Below are 9,460 nucleotides of genomic sequence, written 5' to 3'. Positions count from 1 at the left end.
CAGCCCCCAGGGGAGGCTGACCTGGGGTCATTGCTTTAAGGGACCTTCCAGAAACAGCTCCATTTCTGGAGAAAGCCTGGGCTCAGTGCTAGCAAACCTGGGTCCTGGACTCAGAGCCGACAACGGCCTGGAAGCCTGTGACTGTACAGTCATCACATCTTATCCTTTTAGGGCTTTTAAACCTTCAGTGTAAGTTTCTTAATTTGACAAATATCTACTGCATACCTACTATGTGCCAGGCACTGTTCTAGGCACTTGGAGAGACAGCAGTAAACAAAAACCAAGCAGAAAAACAAAAACAAAACGCTTGCCCTGGGACTTCCCTGGCAGTCCAGTGGTTAAGATTCCATGCTTCCACTGCAGGGGGCATGGGTTCAATCTCTGGTCAGGGAACTAGGATCCCACATACCTCGCTGCAGGGCCAAAACAAACAAACAAATAAAACCCTTGCCCTTGTGAAGCTCACATTCTGTTAAAGGAGTTGACAAAAAATGGACCACAATGTTGAGTGGTGACAAGTGCTTTGCAGAAAAATGCAAAAAGGATAGAAGCTACTAAATAAGACAAGGAGGTCAAGGAAGTATTACCTGAAGCGGCAAGATGTGAATAAAGTGAGAGAGGGAACTGTGTGGATATCTGGAGAAAGGATATCTCCTCCAAGCAGCGGAGAAGGCAAGTGCAAAGGTCCTGAGGCTGGAATGTACTTAGTGTATGAGGAAGGGCAAGAGCCAGTGTGGCTGGAGTCCAGTGATGGAGATAAAGAGTGTTAAACATCAGGGTTGCATCTGGGAGTTCACTTTGTCTCTGTGTGTGTGTGTGTGTGTGTGTGTGTGTGTGTGTGAGAGAGAGAGAGACAGAGACAGAGACAGAGACAGAGATGCAGTCAGAGAAAGAGAAACCTAGAGACTCACAGTCTCCTGTCTTTCTTTCACCTCCCCCTCCTCATCTTAGCATCTCAAGATTAAGAGGGGGGAAAAGACAGATGATTAAATGATTTAAATGTGCAAGTAAAATAACACCTCAGTAAGCACATTATGCAAATCTCTGCAATTAACATCACAAATGAGGTGAAGCCACGGGGGCCAAGGAACTAATTTCTCTGGGAGCTCCAACTCCATTCTTGCCCCTCCCTGCAAGCCAGAAACTTCTCAGGGTGGAAGGGAAGAGGATGGGCAGCTGCTCACAGGACTGAGGGCCTGCCGAGCGCCGTGTGCTGGGCTTGTAGGCAAAGGGTCTTTACCCTCCCTTTTCCTCCATCCTCCCTGCACCTGTCAGGAGCAGGAACAGTTATTGCTCTATGTTGTAAAAGAAAAAAGTGAGGTCTGCAGAGAAGGAGGAGATTAGAACCTAGGTCTCCTGGGGTTAAACTTAGAGCTTTTTGCTGAAAATTTTCCGTTTCATCCCTTGGGGAGGTTTGAGCTTCTGGGAGGGGCTGCAGTTTCCTCAGGCCTTTAAGGAAGGCAAACATTCAGTAAAGGACCAGTTAGTAAATATTTCAGGTTTTTTGGGGGTTTTTTTGAATTTTTGAATCTTATTCTATTTATTTTTTTATACAGCAGGTTCTTATTTGTCATCCATTTTATACACATCAGTGTATACATGTCAATCCCAATCTCCCAATTCATCACACCACCACCCCCACCCCCCGCCGCTTTCCCCCCTTGGTGACCATAGGTTTGTTCTCTACATCTGTGTCTCAATTTCTGCCCTGCAAACCGGTTCATCTGTACCATTTTTCTAGGTTCCACATATATGCGTTAATATGCGATATTTCTTTTTCACTTTCTGACTTACTTCACTCTGTATGACAGTCTCTAGATTCATCCATGTCTCTACAAATGACCCAATTTCGTTCCTTTTTATGGCTGAGTAATATTCCATTGTAATATATGTACCACATCTTCTTTATCCATTCACCTGTCGATGGGCATTTAGGTTGCTTCCATGACCTGGTTATTGTAAATAGTGTTGCAATGAACACTGGGGTGCAAGTGTCTTTTTGAATTATGGTTTTCTCTGGGTATATGCCCAGTAGTGGGATTGCTGGGTTATATGGTAATTCTATTTTTAGTTTTTTAAGGAACCTCCATATTGTTCTCCATAGTGGCTGTATCAATTTACATTCCCACCAACAGTGAAAGAGGGTTCCCTTTTTTCCACACCCTCTCCAGCATTTGCTGTTTGTAGATTTTCTGATGATGGCCATTCTAACTGGTGTGAGGTGATACCTCATTGTACTTTTGATTTGCATTTCTCTAATAATTAGTGGTGTTGAGCAGCTTTTTATGTGTTTCTTGGCCAATGTATGTCCTCTTTGGAGAAATGTCTATTTAGGTCTTCTGCCCATTTTTGGATTGGGTTGTTTGTTTTTTTAATATTGAGCTGCATGAGCTGTTTATATATTTTGGAGATTAATCCTTTGTCCGTTGATTCGTTTGCAAATATTTTTTCCCATTCTGAGGGTTCTCTTTTCGTCTTGTTTGTAGTTACCTTTGCTTTGCAAAAGGTTTTAAGTTTCATTAGGTCCCATATGTTTATTTTTGTTTTTATTTCCATTACTCTAGGAGGTGGATCAAAAAAGATCTTGCTGTGATTTATGTCAAAGAGTGTTCTTCCAATGTTTTCCTCTAAGAGTTTTATAGTTCTGGTCTTACATTTAGGTCTCTAATCCATTTTGAGTTTATTTTTGTGTATGGTGTTAGGGAGTGCTCTAATTTCATTCTTTTACATGTAGCTGTCCAGTTTCCCCAGCACCACTTATTGAAGAGACTGTCTTTTCTCCATTGTATATCCTTGCCTCCTTTGTCATAGATTAGTTGACCATAGGTGCGTGGGTTTATCTCTGGGCTTTCTATCCTGTTCCATTGATCTATATTTCTGTTTTTGTGCCAGTACCATACTGTCTTGATTACTGTAGCTTTGTAGTATAGTCTGAAGTCAGGGAATCTGATTCCTCCAGCTCTGTTTTTCCCCTCAAGACTGCTTTGGCTATTCGGGGTCTTTTGTGACTCCATACAAATTTTAAGATTTTTTGTTCTAGTTCTGTAAAAAATGCCACTGGTAATTTGATAGGGATTGCATTGAATCTGTAGATTGCTTTGGGTAGTATAGTCATTTTCACAATATTGATTTTTCCAATCCAAGAGCATGGTATATCTCTCCATCTGTTGGTATCATCTTTAATTTCTTTCATCAGTGTCTTATAGTTTTCTGCATACAGGCCTTTTGTCTCCCTAGGCAGGTTTATTCCTAGGTATTTTATTCTTTTTGTTGTAATGGTAAATGGGAGTGTTTCCTTAATTCCTCTTTCAGATTTTTCATTGTTAGTGTATAGGAATGCAAGAGATTTCTGTGCATTAATTTTGTATCCTGCAACGTTACCAAATTCATTGATTAGCTCTAGTCGTTTTCTGGTGGCATCTTTAGGATTCTCTATGTATAGTATCATGTCATCTGCAAACAGTGACAGTTTTACTTCTTCTTTTCCAATTTGTATTCCTTTTATTTCTTTTTCTTCTCTGATTGCCGTGGCTAGGACTTCCAAAACTATGTTGAGTAAGAGTGGCGAGAGTGGACATCCTTGTCTTGTTCCTGATCTTAGAGGAAATGCTTTCCATTTTTCACCATTGAGAATGATGTTTGCTGTGGGTTTGTCATATATGACCTTTATTATGTTGAGGTAGGTTCCCTCTATGCCCACTTTCTGGAGAGTTTTTATCATAAATGGGTGTTGAATTTTGTCAAAAGCTTTTTCTGCATCTATTGAGATGATCATATGGTTTTTCTTCTTCAATTTGTTAATATGGTGTATCACATTGATTGATTTGTGTATGTTGAAGAATGCTTGCATCCCTGGGATAAATCCCACTTGATCATGGTGTATGATCCTTTTAATGCGTTGTTGGATTCTGTTTGTTAGTATTTTGTTGAGGATTTTTGCATCTCTATTCATCAGTGATGTTGGTCTGTAATTTTGTTTTTTTGTAGTGTCTTTGTCTGGTTTTCTTATCAGGGTGATGGTGACCTCATAGAATGAGTTTGGGCATGTTCCTTCCTCTGCAAAGTTTTGTAAGAGTTTGAGAAGGATGGGTGTTAGCTCTTCTCTAAATGTTTGATAGAATTCACCTGTGAAGCCATCTGGTCCTGGACTTTTGTTTGTTGGAAGATTTTTAATCACAGTTTCAATTTCATTACTTGGTCTGTTCATATTTTCTGTTTCTTCCTGGTTCAGTCTTGGAAGGTTATACCTTTCTAAGAATGTGTCCATTTCTTCCAGGTTGTCCATTTTATTTGCATAGAGTTGCTTGTAGTAGTCTCTTAGGATGCTTTGTATCTCTGTGGTGTCTGTTGTAACTTCTCCTTTTTCATTTCTGATTTTCTTGATTTGAGTCCTCTCCCTCTTTCTCTTGATGAGTTTGGCTAATGGTTTATCAATTTTGTTTATTTTCTCAAAGAACCAGCTTTTAGTTTTATTGATCTTTGCTATTGTTTTCTTTGTTTCTATTTCATTTATTTCTGCTCTGATCTTTATGATTTTTTTCCTTCTGCTAACTTTGGGTTTTGTTTGTTCTTCTTTCTCTAGTTCCTTTAGGTGTAAGGTTAGATTGTTTATTTGAGATTTTTCTTGTTTCTTGAGGTAGGCTTGTATAACTATAAACTTCCCTCTTAGAACTGCTTTTGCTGCATTCCATAAGTTTTGGATCGTCATGTTTTCGTTGTAATTTATCTCTAGGTATTTTTTGATTTCCTCTTTGATTTCTTCAGTGATCTCTTGGTTATTTAGTAATGGATTGTTCAGCCTCCATGTGTTTGTGTTTTTTACATTTTTTCCCCTGTAATTGATTTAGAAATCAATTACAGGGAAAAAATTCTCATAGCGTTGTGGTCAGAAAAGATGCTTGATATGACTTCAATTTTCTTAAATTTACTGAGGATTGATTTGTGACCCAAGATGTGATCTGTTCTGGAGAACGTTCCGTGCGCACTTGAGAAGAAAGTGTAATCTGCTGTTTTTTGGATGGAATGTCCTATAAATATCAATTAAATCTATCTGGCCTATTGTGTCATTTAAAGCTTGTGTTTCTTATTACTTTTCTGGTTGGATGATCTGTCTATTGGTGTAAGTGAGGTGTTAAAGTCCCCCACTATTATTGTGTTACTGTCGATTTCCTCTTTTATAGCTGTTAGTAGTTGCCTTATGTATTGAGGTGCTCCTATGTTGGGTGCATATATATTTATAATTGTTATATCTTCTTCTTGGATTGATCCCTTGATCATTATGTAGTGTCCTTCCTTGTCTCTTGTAACATTCTTTATTTTAAAGTCTATTTTATCTGAGAGTATTTCATAGCTACTCCAGCTTTCTTTTGATTTCCATTTGCATGGAATATCTTTTTCCATCCCCTCACTTTCAGTCTGTATGTGTCCCTAGGTCTGAAGTGGTTGTCTTGTAGCCAGCATATATATGGGTCTTGTTTTTGTATCCATTCAGCAAGCCTGTGTCTTTTGGTTGGAGTATTTAATCCATTCAGGTTTAAGGTAATTATCGATATGTATGTTCCTATGACCATTTTCTTAATTGTTTTGGGTTTGTTTTTGTAGGTCCTTTTCTTTTCTTGTGTTTCCCACTTAGAGAAGTTCCTTTAGCATTTGTTGTAGAGCTGGTTTGGTGGTGCTGAATTCTCTCAGCTTTTGCTTGTCTGTAAAGCTTTTGATTTCTCCATCAAATATGAATGAGATCCTTGCCGGATAGAGTACTCTTGGTTGTAGGTTCTTCCCTTTCATCACTTTAAGTATATCATGCCGCTCCCTTCTGGCTTGTAGAGATTCTTCTGAGAAATCAGCTGTTAATGTTATGGGAGTTCCCTTGTATGTTATTTGTCATTTTTCCCTTGTTGCTTTCAATAATTTTTCTTTGTCTTTAATTTTTGCCAATTTGATTACTATGTGTCTTGGCGTGTTTCTCCTTGGGTTTATCCTGTATGGGACTCTCTGCACTTCCTGGACTTGGGTGGCTATCTCCTTTCCCATGTCAGGGAAGTGTTTGACTATAATCTCTTCAAATATTTTCTTGGGTCCTTTCTCTCTCTCCTCTCTTTCTGGGACCCCTATAATGCGAATGTTGTTGTGTTTAATGTTGTCCCAGAGGTCTCTTAGGCAGTCTTCATTTTTTTTCATTCTTTTTTCTTTATTTTGTTCTGCAGCAGTGAATTCCACCGTTCTGTCTTCTAGGTCACTTATCCGTTCTTATGCCTCAGTTATTCTGCTATTGATTCCTTCTAGTGTATTTTTCATTTCAGTTATTTTGTTGTTCATCTCTGTTTGTTTGTTCTTTAATTCTTCTAGATCTTTGTTAAACATTTCTTGCATCTTCTCGATCTTTGCCTCCATTCTTTTTCTGAAGTCCTGGATCATCTTCCTATAATTATTCTGAATTCTTTTTCAAGAAGGTTGCCTATCCCCACTTCCTTTAGTTGTTTTTCTGGGGTTTTATCTTGTTCCTTCATCTGGTACATAGCCCTCTGCCTTTTCATCTTGTCCATCTTTCTGTGAATGTGGTTTTTGTTCCACAGGCTGCAGGATGGCAGTTCTTCTTGCTTCTGCTGTCTGCCCTCTGGTGGGTGAGGCTATCTATGTGGCTTGTGCAAGTTTCCTGATGGGAGGGACTGGTGGTGGGTTCAGCTGGCTGTTGCTTTGGTGGGCAGAGCTCAGTCAATATTTCAGGTTTTGTGGCCCATACTTGATTGTGCCCTTGTAGTGTTAAAGCAGCCACAGGAGATGTCTAAATAAATGCACATGGCTGTGTTAAAATAAAACTTTATTTATAAAAACAGGCAGTGGGCCAACCCCATGGCTGTCATTTGCAATTGCTCTAAGAGATCTTGTTTAATCAGAGCTTCCCCGCACCAGGGCAGCTAGCCACTGAAGTCTGTGGTACCCTAGGCAAGTCCCTGGTCCTCCTGAACCTGTTTCTTCACCTGAATAAGAGGGGATGTTCTGGGTGAGGTTCAGTAAGGAGAGAGAGATGAGACCCACACGGTGGGGGAGGGCTCAGGACTTTGGGTGGGCACCCTCTAGCAAGGCCACTGCTCTCGTACACTCTCAGCATTACAAACCACCCAAAACTTCATGGTCTAAGACAAGCATTTTATTTTATTATTTTTTTTTAATGAATGTTGATCTTTTTTTTTTTTTAAACGTTTCTTTAATTAATTAATTAATTAATATTTATTTTTGGCTGTGTTGGGTCTTCCTTTCTGTGCGAGGGCTTTCTCCAGTTGCAGCGAGCGGGGACCACTCTTCATCACGGTGCGCGGGCCTCTCTCTGTTGCCGCCTCTCCCATTGCGGAGCACAGGCTCCAGACGCGCAGGCTCAGCAGTTGTGGCTCACGGGCTCAGTTGCTCCGCGGCATGTGGGATCCTCCCAGACCAGGGCTCGAACCTGTGTCCCCTGCATTGGCAGGCAGACTCTCAACCACTGCACCGCCAGGGAAGCCCAAGACAAGCATTTTATAATGCTCCCTGGTTCTGTGGGCCAGGAATTTGGACATGGCACAATTAGGGACAGTTTTCCCTGATCCATGTTATCAGCTGGGAACACTCGAAGGGTGATTCAGTGGCTGGAGGCTGGAATCACACGGAAGCATCCTCACTTGCACGTCTGGAGATTGATGCTGGCTGTCAGCTAGGGGCTCAGCAGGGCTGTTGCCAAAACACCTACAAAAGGCCCCTCCTGGTGGTCCCTTCTATATGGACAATTTTGGACTGCATTACAGTCTGGTGGCTGAGTTCCAAGATGTTAGCAAGACAGTTATAAGGAAAGGATGGTGTTAAACCAGACTACATTGTATTTTGCGGAAGTAGAATACAAGGCAATAAGAGAAAGTGTAACATGCGCTGGACAAGCTTAAATTAAGAACCAGAGTGTGAATTTCAGAACCTCTCTGTGTTCTCTTTACTGATGATTGGGAGAAAGGTGACTATAGCCTCCTATAGGTCTTCACGTGGAAACAAAAATAGGTCTCAGTAATTAATGATTTTAAAAAGAACAAAGAATGCAGGAACAAATGACAGTGATCAGGCAAGAGAAGTAACTATAGCAAAGGTAATAAGTCAATCGTGAAGACTCCCAGTTCTGTTTCAAAGGTAGAGATCAGCTTGAAGCACATTTTTGAGTTGTTTTGCAGGATCCAACCTCCCTTGAGCACTCAACCACCAGACTAACTGGAGCCTAAGGAATGAAGATACTGACCTTTGCTGACCCTCGTGATTTCACTCAACTAAATGCCTGGATTTTGTCAACCTAGAGTAAACTTTGCATCACTGGTGGTGCAATGGCTAAGAATCCGCCTGCCAATGCAGGGGGCACGGGTTTGAGCCCTGGTCCGGGAAGATCCCACATGCTGTGGAACAACTAAGCCCGCGAGCCACAACTACTGAAGCCTGCCCACCTAGAGCCCATGCTCCACAACAAGAGAAGCCACCGCAATGAGAAGCCCATGCACCACAACGAAGAGTAGCCCCCGCTTGCCGCAACTAGAGAAAGCCCGCGCGCAGCAATGAAGACCCAACGCAGCCAAAAATAAATAAATTTATAAAAAAAAAAAAATTTCCATATCTAAAAAAAAAAAACAAGAAAAGAAAAGCATATGAGATGGTAGGGGCTCTCGCAGCCGCCTTTGGGAAATGCATCCCGCCCCACACACGTGGTCTGAGGGCCCCCGAGTGGGGTCTGGGCCCAAGATCTCCTGGTTCAAGGCAGCATCGGCGCTGTCATTGGGAGCCCATATGGCTCAGACCCCTCCCTCAGACCACATCATGCCTTTTCTGGTCAAACCCAGCTCATGCTCAGTCTTATATCTTCTTCCAGAGCTAATCCTGGGTCTCTTCCTCAGCGGGAACATATGAACAGCCAGAGCTGCTAAGCCTTTTTCTTACAAACAACGAAGGAAACAAGAGCAGCCACCTCCACGCACACAACAGCCCTGGTGACCCCAGCTTTGCAGGATGGCCGGCCAAGCAGGTAGGGAAATGTTGAGACAAAACCAGCTGGGAAATGCTTCCTTGAGCCACAGGACGTGGTTATGTGTTGAGGGCTGGAGGATGGAGCTGGGATCCTGGCCTGGACCCACAGAGCAGAGACCCTTGGAGAGCAGATGGTAGAAATAGGGCCCCTTTAAGAGGCCAAGTGCACCCCTGGGTTACATGGTCATGAACAGATTTCAGAGAAAGAATCACTGAGATCAGGGTTGCTGAGATTCAGGGGCAAGATGTGAGAACCAGGCCAGCCCCCAGGTAGATTAGCAACAGCTCCCTGATCCAGATGATTCCAGACTTCCACCTCCTCCACCATCTGATACTCTCCCCAGTAACCAGAGGAGAATCTGGGGCCTAGAGAAGGGGAGGGACTTGCCTGGGGTCTCACGGTAAACCAGTGGCCAAGCTGGGACTTGAACCTGGG

This window comes from Balaenoptera musculus, chromosome 15 (assembly GCF_009873245.2).
Source record: "Balaenoptera musculus isolate JJ_BM4_2016_0621 chromosome 15, mBalMus1.pri.v3, whole genome shotgun sequence".
In the NCBI taxonomy this organism is placed as follows: domain Eukaryota; kingdom Metazoa; phylum Chordata; class Mammalia; order Artiodactyla; family Balaenopteridae; genus Balaenoptera; species Balaenoptera musculus.
This window is presented reverse-complemented; position numbering follows the sequence as displayed.